Source organism: Tasmannia lanceolata, unplaced genomic scaffold (assembly GCF_043159265.1).
Source record: "Tasmannia lanceolata isolate RefF3 unplaced genomic scaffold, GAP_Taslan_0.1 ptg000015l, whole genome shotgun sequence".
Classification (NCBI taxonomy): domain Eukaryota; kingdom Viridiplantae; phylum Streptophyta; class Magnoliopsida; order Canellales; family Winteraceae; genus Tasmannia; species Tasmannia lanceolata.
Genome location: NW_027518692.1, coordinates 59,683,637 through 59,696,487, shown reverse-complemented (window position 1 = coordinate 59,696,487; position 12,851 = coordinate 59,683,637). Strand labels below are relative to the sequence as shown.

The 12,851-nt window shown below is 40.7% G+C and overlaps 1 long non-coding RNA gene across 1 annotated transcript; it reads right to left on the bottom strand.

Moving 5' to 3' along the window:
• Window positions 1-3,622: 3,622 nt before the first annotated feature.
• On the bottom strand, window positions 3,623-10,490 carry LOC143892756 (uncharacterized). Its single transcript, XR_013255601.1, has 2 exons — window positions 10,233-10,490; window positions 3,623-4,129 (listed from the first exon to the last, which is right to left on the bottom strand). It is a non-coding gene; the product is annotated as an uncharacterized LOC143892756 (long non-coding RNA).
• Window positions 10,491-12,851: the final 2,361 nt, after the last annotated feature.

Sequence of the window (12,851 nt, the reverse complement as noted above, 5' to 3'; positions counted from 1 at the left end):
GATATCAGCTCTCCATGGTAGAGAGCCCTGCAAATTTTCTTTTTTGAACCTTCTCCATAGTTATATCTTACCCTTTCTTTCTCAGGAAGAAAAGCTCCTACCTTTTCTTTCTCAATAAGTCCCCAACTCTTTGACAACAGATATAATTACCATAAGACACTTGCATACAATTTTTACTTGCCCCCAAGTACACCACCTTTCCAGCCAGTATGAAAGAACTAATGGGCATTTTCTTTCAGGTACCCCTAGTCCTAACGATTCAGCATGGGTAAACAAGGGTATTTCCGTAATTTAAACACAAAAGCAAGAGCATATATATACTTCCATCGTCTCCAAATCCATCTCTTGCCCAAAACTGAAAATCGGCAATATAGAGAGCATGTATTCTTACAACACTCCTACAGCATTCATGTTCTTCTTTCTCCTCGTGAGCTCCACCCTCGCCCGTAGTGGCCACGTCATCACCATCCGATCTCCAAACCTCTTCCCAGAGAGTTTCAAGTGGGACCCATCTTCCCACCACTTCATCCTCGGCTCCTACCGCCACGCGTCCCTCCACAGTGTCTCCGACTCAGGCACCATCCAAACTCTAATCTCCAACCACGAAAACATCCCTCCAAACTCCGTTATCCTCGGCATCGCCCTCAACCTCGTCCGCCACCGTCTCCTCACTGTCATCCACGCCCTCAGCCCCTCTCCTCCCTTCAACGCCCTCGCCGCCTACGACCTCCGGTCCCGCCGCCGCCTCTTCCTCTCCCTCCTCACATCCAACACCACCGACCGTCCGATCGCCAACGACGCCACCGGTGATTTCTCCGGCAATGCCTACGACACCAATTCCGCTGGAAACTTCATCTGGAAAATCGACGCCGCCGGAGTTTCCTCCGTCTTCTCCTGTTCTCCGATCTTCTCTTCTCAACATGTGTACGACAACCTTCCCGAGGGCTTCTGCAGGCTCAATGGTATTGCTTACGTCAGCGAGGGTTACCTTTTGGCCGTACAGTCGAATACAGGAAAGATGTACCGGATTGATGCTAGAGACGGGACGGCTACGATTGTCCGGATGTTCTGACGGGGAGCAGATGGTATTGCGATGAGAGGGGGGAACGTGGCAGTTGTAGTAGCGAGCCATGTGGCATGGGTTCTGAGAAGTGAGGGTGGGTGGGGGGAGGCGATGGTTTATGACGAGATTGCCCTTGATGTGGATAGGTTCCCTACTGCCATTACAGTGAGAGAGGAGGGGAAGGTTTATGTTTTGTACGGGCACATGTGGGAGGGTATGTTGGGAAATGTAGAGAGGGAGGAGTTTAGCATAGAGGAGATTGTATTGGAGAAGAGGGGGTGGAGTAAAAGGGTGTTTTTGGTGATTGGTTTAGGAGTGGCTCGTTTCTTGTTTTGGAGGTTTCAATTGCTTGTGAAGAACTTAAGTATGAATAAGAAGAGAGCTTAAAATTTGAAAATTGAAGAGAACAGAGGGCATCTGCCAAACATGTTTCATCTCCCTTGATAAACTTGAATTGATAATTATAGTTATTGGGTCCCACAATCTGAACTGTCTATTTCGCCCCAAAACGTATATAAATGTTTACGATCATCCTATGGAGAACAAATGAACAGTTTAAATCATCCAAATAGGTGAGTGCCACCCTACTTGACGGTTTAAATCTCTTTTACATGATACGGGTACGACAGAAACTCAGACATGTAACAAAAAAACCATATTGCGGGCACAGCATATTTGAGAGATCTAAATCATTCATTTGTTGGGCCCCAATGTAGATAAGCCGTGCTCAAAAATCTTCTGTATAAGATGATCTTAAACATCCAGTTTGTAGATGTTTAAAATGAACGGTGTAGAAAACCCTACAAGCAAATGGCTAAGATCATCCTGTGGAGAAAATTTTATAAGCGTGCAGCACGACAAATGAATGATTTAGATCTTCTGAGCATGTGGGCCCACTATTATTATTTTTTCTTTTGCTAGGAAACCTCATTTTAATGTCATCCATATTATTTCAATTTCGGAGCAATTAAGTGTGCATCTTTCTCACCACGCTCTCTGATACCTCTAGCGTCATGTAAGGTACTAACTAATACCCCAGAAGCCCCAGGACTAATTGGACACATAGGCTAGGTACTTCAACCACTTAGGATCGTAACATTCCTGGTGGCCCACTATGACCGTTTTCACTCTGGTTGTTCTCCGAGTAACCCTTCTCAAAGGCTGCCCCTTCCGTCGGTGGCCAACTAATGGCTTTTACTTTAGTTTGAACTAGGTAGCCCTTTCACAGGTCACATCACTTCTGCTCAACAGCCCACTTTGCAACGGCTTTCACTTTGGTTGCTCGAAGTAGCCCATTTCACATCCTTCTGTGACTCAAACACAAGACCAGCTTGACACCAAATTTTAAGTACTAACCAATATGCCAAAAGCCCCAAGCCTATGGAACGTGTTAGGCTACCCCCTTTAACCACTTGGGCCCAGTGGGTTTTAGATTTTGACAACCGATTGTGAGTTCAAAAACGATTACTGGACTCAAAATCAAACTAACAGGGCCTCAGGCAATTAGTTCGGTCTCAAAAGCATCGCTCAAGTTCACAGGAGCAACCTCTTGGCCGTACAAACAAACACCAGAAAGATGTACAAGGTTGACGCCAAGGACGGGACGGCGAGAGTCATCTTGATCTGACGGGAGCCAACGGTACCGCTATTAGGAGCGAGGCACGACGGTGGTAATGGCCAGCCACGTGGCAAGGTTCCTCAAGAGCTACCAAAGTTGGGAAAAAGCCAACAATTTTATGTTTGGTTGCGGACAGGTGGCTCAGAGAGTAGTGGAATAAGAAGTCAAAAGGAGACACGCATTTGATTTGTCTCGAATTACCTCGAAGAATAGTGTAAGTAGTGTTTGGTTGCGTGCCATATACTCTGAGAGAAGGAGAATAAGCAGGGGGTGTCATTACCAATATAAGGAGAGAGAGAGAGAGAGAGAGAGAGAGCATCATTCACAAGAAAATTCAGGCAAAATTCCTTGCTTTGGGAAGAATTTAGTTTAAAAGTCATAGGGAGGGGACAAGGAAATCACCTCACCAGACAAGCAATTATTGCATGGGAGACATCCAAGGGACTCAAAGGGGAGTCCAATGCTATTTTAGCAACCAAACGTGGAATGGCATTCCAAATCCAAGCCAAATTCCGACGGCTGCTGAGCTTTTGTGCAACCAAACACACACGGCAGTTGGCAGTCTCCATTCGGGATGATGTTAGAGCCTACATTTTTGTTGGGGCACCTGAACTAGGGCATTTTGGGAAATGTGGAGAGGATGGAGTTTAGGATCGAGGAGATGGAAGTTTGGGAGAAAAAAGTCCTTTCATTATCTGCAAGTTGAATCTTCTTCTGATATTATCACAATTGTTTTTTAATTGGGTAGGGATCAAAACTGAAATTTTTTGCAACTTGAGAACGTTATTTTTGTGCAATTCACTTTTGTTGTGAGCAATCAAATAGTCTCATAGTCAAATTACAATCTAATCAGATTTTGATTTGATAGGTTGTGACTGAAATTTGAATGATTAAGATCAAACCCATGATGCAGAAGTTATTAATGTGATGATCAAATGTAGTTAGAAGGAAACAATTAGAACTTCGATTGCAATTAAAGAGAATGGAAAGTAGTTCGAACCGAGGTATGGAGTCTTACTTCAAATGCAGAGAAGGCAAAAACTAAGAATTTAGCATACACGGAAACATAATCTGAAGTTAGAAGTGAGATGTGGAGATTACTGTAAATTTGACAGGGTTGTTTCGACTACGGGTCCAGCCGTTGAGCTGCCTTCGGGAACTGGTATTGGTTTTTCCTCACTGGGTTGTGGGCTGCTTTTCGCAACTGGTGGTGGTTTATCCTCATTGGAAGAGCTCGAATCAGGCTTCTGTTTTAATATCCCGGCCTTCTCTCGGAGCTCGTTAAGCTTCTCCATGATCTTTCGCCTAATCTCTGGTTTTACAATACGAGCTTGAACAGTGTCCGTTGGAAAGAGGGATGTTGCAAGAGAAGCTGTCAGACAGACCATTGCATCTCTTCGTGAAGTGAGAGTAAGGACTCGTGGTTCTTGAATAACTTTGCTTCTTCCCTGAGAATGGAAGTGCGACACTATCAAGAGCAAAGCAAAACCTCATAACAGGTGTTCAAATTGCAAAGGATAGATGGTGATAAAGAATTCATGCATATATTTACTTGTAAAAAAGAAACGAAAGAAAAGATACTTCTCATATCTTCCCCTGACCCAACGGGTTTTTGCACTATCTTCAATTACCAGTCCCAGTAGAGGAAGTGAAAGATCTTAAATTGACGTAAGCAAATACAACCCGCATCTTGCAAAATCTGCTAGAGATTTATGGTTTTCCTTCTAAGGTTATTGACAACTACCCTAGGGAAAAAGCAAGAAATTTCAGACTAATATCACTTGCAGTGGTCTCCATTGTTGCACTCTTGATATGTGTAATGATCTTAAGGATATTTAACCAAGAGACTAACTGCAAACTAGAATCATAATTTCAGATGGGCAGAGGTTGAAGAAACTTCTGAAATTGATATTCCAGGGCACCATGTTTATCCTTCAATTCCAACTTCTAAGAGTGGATACTGCAATCAAGGAGGTGGGCCATGGAGATTGCAGTATATTCTTGATGAGATACGCGACCTTGTTCGGAGCATTCGTCCACAATTAGTTCATCGTAGAAGAACTGCAAGTTGTTCGGCTGACGTTTTGGCAAAAGAAGGGGTTTTTCAAACGGGAACAAATGTAATTTGTATAGATTCTCAAGACTCTGAATAGGCCTATATCGTTTTTTCCCCCTTTTACTGATGTACTGGGACACCTTGTCCCTTTTATTATTTTAATAAAATTCACTGTTAATTCTCAAAAAAAAAAAAGAGTGGATACTGCAATAATTTCTGCGTCAGTTACTGTAAGTGATGGCCAGACCAGATCAACAATTTCTGTAATCAAGCCATGACTAACTTTATAACAAGTGGAAACAACAAAAATCTTCCAAGTATTGTCAACCAACCAAACTAAAATTGACTCGTATATTCTAGAACATGACAATAATTATATCTCTTTGTACAGCCCCCTTCATGATAAACACGCAAAACCAAAAAGTACTACATGTAAATGATTGAGGGATGAATGGAAAGATAGATCTCTCCGTGTGTATATATGATTGAGTTGAACTGTTGAAGGCATGTGGCCTCATCAACTTTCTTCAAACCAATTCACACCACATGTCACAAATGTCAAAACTATTTAAGGAAAGTGTTGTTTTAATATGCCCAATTTATGGGTGACACCCCATTTTAGGGCTTAGACATAACCACAAAAATCAGTGTCAAAAGAACAGTTCCAATATAAGCACATATACCACCAAGGACAAGTGTAAGCACAGAAACTTAGTGAATGTTTCAACAACTGGAAACTATTTTAATATTCTAATTTAGTAGGCTTTGACATATAAGCATCTGAGCTGAGAGAGAAAGAGCCCAAATCGCAAGTGTTTGGACTGCAGATGACAACATGCTGAGGCATCTAAATCTCATTCTACTCAACTCAACTCAACTCAACTAAGCCTTTGTCCCAAACTAGTTGGGGTCGGCTAATGAATCCTTTAGAAAATTTTCATGAAGAGGCATTTAAATCCCATTGCTTAACAAAATTCTAGGAATTCAGATCTCTCAAATTAACTTTACCAATATATGTACCTAGGAGCAAGTCTAACTATTACAATGAAGTTCGATCTATTTAAACAAATGATTATTGAGTTTAAAAGATGAATATGCAATGGATGGTTAAAAATGGTTGCTCAGGATTTTGCACACAGAGAAATTCTATTGATGCAGAACTTGAAGGATAACTCAAGGTGATATTTGCGATGAAACGGAAATTAATCAAATTTGACTATCAAATTTACGATTACGAATGATCATTAGAAACTTTACTATGATAGCAATAAAGAACAATATCTTACAGGAACTTCTGTATCTTCTCAACTCAACTCAACTGAGCCTTTGTCCAAACTAGTTGGGGTCGGCAGGAACTTCTGTATCTTAAATCACAAAATTTGGGAGAATTTGAAGTTGATATTAAGAAGAAAATAGTTGAAAAGCATGAGAAATACCTTAAATAGATGAGATAGAAGAATATAGAAGATCTACAGGGCATCACCGCACTGTATCATAAGGCGTCACACCTCTAGGTTTGATTGAGACATCGCATCAAGATCGATGGAGAATCACTCATCAAAAGTTTGCAGAAGACAGGTTCTTTACAATTCATTCATAATAAATATATATATATATATATATATATATATATATATGAAATGCTCTCTCTCTCTCTCTCTCTCTCTCTCTCTCTCTCTCTCTCTCTCTCTCTCTCTCTCTATATATATATATATATATATATATATATATATATATATAGAGAGAGAGAGAGAGAGAGAGACTCCCTTGCTATTACAGACTCTTCCCGACGACTCACTCAAAAAATATGTGCACCCTCTTTCACTTAAACTTAGACAGTATAAAGTTCTCAAACGAGAAAAATCCAACTCAAAACTCTCAAAAAAAAAATTTTAAACGAGTTGTGGGAATGATGGGGTGCAACTTCTATTACGAGATTACTCAAGTGATTTGAGAACAAAACAAGACTCAAATACCGTAATGACTTAAGATGGCTCAAATAACAATCTAAATCCCGGATGAGGCTCATCCCATCTTCGGGCTTCCAAACAAAAGCTTGGGATTGACTATGTTGTCCTTTTGCACCCTAAAATTGATTGCTTTTCCCTTTCTTGTTCCTTCTAGAGTGCTTTGATTTGATCCTTATCATCTTTCCCGGGTTTGAAAGAATTTTACCTATCGAATAAATGGAGTGATAGTAGTTGGAGAGATAGGAATTGATCCGTTGGAACCCCAATCCATGTGAAATCAGATAATGGCCAACATTTCAAATGCACAAGATATTTTCTGGTACAAAGAAGCATGCCTGACAATTGTCTCATTTGTAACAGTTCCATTGTATAGAGTCAAATCCTCCACGTTGAAAACAGGCTAATACTCATGTCACTAGGTAATTCCAGGAAAAGAACTTGTGCCAATCATCCTGATGATCTTATAAGGACTTCCACTCCTCGAGTGCAATTTCTTGATGACTCCTTTATGCTCTGTTTGGTTGCTTGTAGATGGCTGGGAGATTAGGATAAGAAGAAGTCAAAGAGAATTAGACAAGCATGGAAGCAGTGTTGCATGGATTCGGATTCGCGTGTCGGAATCCAACACGGATTCGAGGTGTCGGATTCGGCAAACCCCCAAAAGTAAGATTCGGATTCGGTAATTTTTAAATAAAATAAAATTTTCAAAATTTAAAATTTATATATATATATATATATATATATATATATATATATATATATATATTCATGAAAAATTTGAGGGTGGAGGAGGCGAGTTTAATATTAAGAGAGTTGAAGGAGGAAGGGGGCCAATGTTCGAGGGTCGAGGCGATACGGTTTTTATTAAAAGAGTACAAGTTGTGCTTTCACATAAAAAAAAGTTAAGAAGAAAATATGTTTAAAAGGAAAATATACAGGATTCGCATTTCAAAAGAAAAAAAGAAGAATCGGATTCGCCCAGAAAAAACAGGATTACAGGATTCGTGCGGGACACGACTACGACAAGAATCCGGGTGTGTCCCACGTGAATCCATGTCTGATTCGGATGCAGAGACGTGTCGACACGGATTCGGCATAGGGGGGCAAAGAACCAATGCAACATAGCATGGAAGATGGAGAGAAGAATAGGAGGAAGATTTGTGAGTAGTATTTGGTTGCTCGAGAAAATTAGCAGAAGATGTAGGGTGTCGTTATCAAAATATAGGGTGGGAGAGAGAGAAAGGGAAGAGAGAGAAAGAAAGAAAAGGAATAAGATAAGAATCTTCTCCTAATTCCCCACACAAATTTCTCCATTTTGGTGAAAAAGGGCAGAAGATTATGGGAGGGAACATCTCCGCCACGTAGGCGCCACCTAGGATAAAATGCAATAATTATGTCTAGAAGTTGTGTCTAGTGGTCAAAGGTCTAAATGACAAGCAAACATGCTTTGGGGAGACCTTTGGAAGATCTCAAGCATTTGAAACTCCTACAATCCCCCTAAAATGAGCAACCAAACAGAGCATTAGGGAGCCCTTTGGCATGATGTGAAGTTGTGAACCATCACCACACTTCCCTTCTAGAATTCAGTGAATATGTAATGTCGATCATCCTTTGCCTCGTAAGATTCATTGCTCAAAGCTAATTTTGTTCTTCTTGTTGGGGGTTCCACGTGAGAGCAAAAATAGTCCCATATCGGAAAAGTCAATGGATGTGGATTTGCTTATAAGGGATGGGCACCCTCCCTCTAACAGCTAGCTTTTAGGGGCGAGTTCTACCCTGTTAAGAGTCCCAACAAGTGGTGTCAGAGCTAGGGCGTGGTAACCCCGGTTTGCTTCCGAGGGCGGGAATGTCCCTCGGGGAAGATCTCAGTTACCCCGATAATGCCTGCGAGGACGGAATAATCCCTCGGGGTAGATCTCGTAGTTCCCACGTTGCACCCGCATGGATGGGCGAGATTGTCCACGTTGCTTCCACGTGGAGGGGGAGATTGTTGGGGGTTCCACGTGAAAGCAAAAATAGTCCCACATCGGAAAAGTCAGTGGTTGTGGATTTGCTTATAAGGGATGGGCACCCTCCCTCTAACAGCTAGCTTTTAGGGGCGAGTTCTACCCTGTTAAGAGTCCCAACGAGTGGTATCAGAGCTAGGGCGTGGTAACCCCAGTTTGCTTCCGAGGGCGGGAATGTCCCTCGGGGAAGATCTCAATAACCCCGATAATGCCTGCGATGACGGAATAATCCCTCGGGGTAGATCTCGTAGTTCCCACGTTGCACCCGCGTGGATGGGCGAGATTGTCCACGTTGCTTCCACGTGGAGGGGGAGATTGTTGGGGGTTCCATGCGAAAGCAAAAATAGTCCCACATCGGAAAAGTCAATGGATGTGGATTTGATTACAAGGGATGGGCACCCTCCCTCTAACAGCTAGCTTTTAGGGGCGAGTTCTACCCTGTTAAGAGTCCCAACACTTCTCCATGCAACTCTCGCAAATTCATATCAAAACCTTCTGCTTCTCTCAGGGGAAAAGAAAAATCTGCTTCAGCACTCGGTCTAGCTTTAGGTGGTAATAGTATTAAATCAATAGATTTTTTGGATAGAACACCAAGAAATATTTCAAATAGTCTTCTACATATAGAAAAGCCTAGGGAATTGTTGTAAACAAACCCAACCATGGGTAAATATCTAGTCCCATCCTATGATATAATCACCAACTAAAATGGCATTAGACTTACCAATTATGATTCATCACTTCAGCTTGTCCATCTATCTGTTGGAGAAAGGCGTTATTTATCTTTTACACTTTAACACTCTCCCGCACGTGTGGCTCACTTGGCAAACACGTGGCACGTGTGGTCCCACTTTGAGCAGACCATCACATGCGGATTTTTACTATATGGGAGGTTTGAACTTGAGACCTTTGGCTCTGATACCATGTTAAGTAACTAACTTCTCCAAAAGCTTAAGCTGTTGGAGAAATGTGTTATTTATCTTTAACAAGAAATATACTTCTAACGATTGTGACATACAAAGTATGAGCCAAGTATCAAGTGAAGTGAACGCATCAAATATAAGATCAACATCATCAGTATATGTGCAGACATTCAACTCAAGCAGATAGACTTTCATGATTCCTATCAAATAAGCACCCAAAATGCAAATTTACATACAAATTGCACCCAAAATGCAATTCCATTGCACACCCAAACAAACCCTAAGATCAAAGAAGCCAGGAGCAGAAGGAGCACAAAAGGAAAATCAGTTTTAAAAGTTAATTAGCAAGCCTAACCACCATATTAGGAAATGAGAGCTAACCCAGTCCGCCCCAATCTCCACCGTACATCTAGGGTGACTGAGATCAGTCATCCACAGGGCCCACATTCAAAGGTGTAGGCCCGCTTTGCCCGCCCTAATTTTTATTTGGAAGAAAGCCTCGGCAAGAAAAACGCACAAGGACACTATCCCTTTTGAGAAAAAAGAAAATCCACAGATTGAGGAGAAGATGGGTTAGGGTTTTTTTTTTTTTTGGGTACCTGAGAAACGGTTGTAACTGATTTGTGTCTTTGGCTTTTGATGTGTGCAATCGGAGGCTGTGGGATCAAGAGTTTCGGGCAGGAGACCGACATCTTCGCCCGATCTGAACCTTTTTTCTTTTTTTTTGACCTTTTTAGGTTTTGGAGCTTCTGCAAAGCTATTGTGGCATTCGGACTAGAGGGTTGGATGACAAAACTACCCTTGAGCGCTTAACCTCTGTTGTTTTTTTGGGTCACTCCTCCCTTCTCTGCCTCATGTGTAGGGTTGCAACTTGATCTAAAAATAACATGGGTCGGGTTTAGAAATCATGGGTCTTGAGTAGGGTCGGGTTTTAAATTGGAAAACCCGACTCAATCTTGCGTAGGACCAGGTTTAAAGAAAAAATAAACCCAACCCGACTTGACTCCTATTGGTGCACTCTGACTTTCTTAAATATCTCTTGAATAACATAGAAAATTATTTTCAAATATATTGATACAAATGTTTTGATTGAGGTGATCATGTCTGTAATGTGAAAATATAGTGTCCTTCTTAAAGTTATGCACTTTGATGACATAAATTTAGAAATTTTTGGTGCTAAGATTTGTTTTTTTTCTACAATCTTTAAAATTAGTCACTATCCTACTGTAAAAAATGAAAACCCGACCCAAGTTGCACCCCTACTCACATGGGATTTAGTTTTACAGGGATCTAAAGGGAGATTATATTTTCACTCCCCAGCATTACACGGGGAGCGTGCGCCCTACCTTTTCAGCATTTTCTGTTGCAAGACTGGATGAGAATTTGACTCATAGCATAACAATGCGAGGCCGTACACCCTTTCTTATTTTTCTACAGGCCTTTCTCACCCAATTCCGCTTTTTTTCTACCCGTCGTGGTAATATCACCATTCGAAAAAAAAAAAAAAAAAAAAATTTCGTCACCTAGGGCAGACAGATTTGCTAACCTTGAAAACAAAAACCACTGAATTTTATATCCTTAAGTTTTTTTATTTTCCTGGTAGGTAAGCTGGGATTGAGCCTCCAATCTCAGTGTTGAGAACAGGTAAGGTAAGATGAGAGTTTGAGAGGGGGGGAGTGAGAGAAGTCTGATTTTTGTGGAAAAAAAACTAGTATCGAGGCTGATTTTTGGGAATAAATAATCCTATTTTGTAAGAGATATTCTTCTACCGAACGTTTATGGACAAGATTTGGCAACATCAAGTAAATCCAAACTATGTCCATAGATACATATCGTAAGATCTTGAATTATTTTGTATCCTAACTAAACATAGCAACAAAATCCGATGCAACGTTCTATCTCCAAATAGAGGGTAGCAATGTTTGAAAATATCATTTGTATTTTCATTCATTGATAGTACATGTTTCCTTCCTGAAAATATCCTTTATATTTTCGTTCATCTATACTAAACATGTTTAGTTCATCTAGAAAAACTGTTTTGGAAATCTTTTTCTCCTACAAAGTCGGAACTGTACCCTTGTTTTGGCATGCTCAAACCAATGTTTTGATGCATGGGTTGGTCCCACGATCTCCACCCAAGCCCATACATAGGGTGAGACCCACCATTTTACAACTCACATTCTGATGGAATGGGGCCATTATTTTACACGCATGCATAATGGGCTCAGAATGTTAGTTTGTATCTATTAATGAGGGGCATTTTTCTTAACATTTAAAAACGTCACTTAAAATGAAAAGGATGGGATTGACAAGATATAGGTGGATTTGATCCGAACCATAGCACGATGCCCTAATTAAATGAATGGTAAGGAATCTTGAAAAGATTATGACCAAGATATAGTAGACATACATCATGGGATTTGCTAGCTACCATCACATCACACAAGGCATTTCCTGGATGGGCTGTTGCATGTGAGGGCAGCCACACACGCATACTTTTTCAGCAGATTTTGTCTTATTCATTTAATTAATCTAAGGTGGCTGCTCTAACATGCAACAACCCATCCCTGAAATGCCTTGTCCCTAGCAAATCCCCATACATCACTATAGAACAATCGACCATCAATGGACCTGATGGTACCCCAAACATCACCTCCATACGATGATTATAACCCTCTGATCTATAGAGGCACTGCACATTTTGGAAACCTTGTGGCCTAAGATTTTTGAGATTGACAATGATAGTTCTTTTCTGAGTGAACTAGAAAGTCCTTTTTCTAATTATCTGAATTCTAGTTATCTGAATAGTGGGTCTAAGAGTAACAATCGCTATTATGATCGTTACATGTATGATATTAAATATAGTTGGAATAATCACATTAATAGTTGCATTGATAGTTATCTTCATCCTGAAATCAGTATTGAGAGTTATATTTCAAGTAGTAGCGACAATTACGGTGACAGTTACATTTCTAGTTTCATTTGTAATGAAAGTGTAAGTGTTAGTGACAATGGGAGTTCAAGTATAAGAACTAGTGGTAATGGCAGCGATTTGCTTATTACTTATTATTCATATTCCATATGGCGAAGGCATAGTCTTCTTCTTTTTTTCTCAAATAAAAAAAAACTCATTGGCGCCAAGCGTGAGGGAATGCTAGACGTTTGGTAATTTCTCCTCCGACTAGGAGAATGAAGTTTTCATTCTGTACATGCCAGAT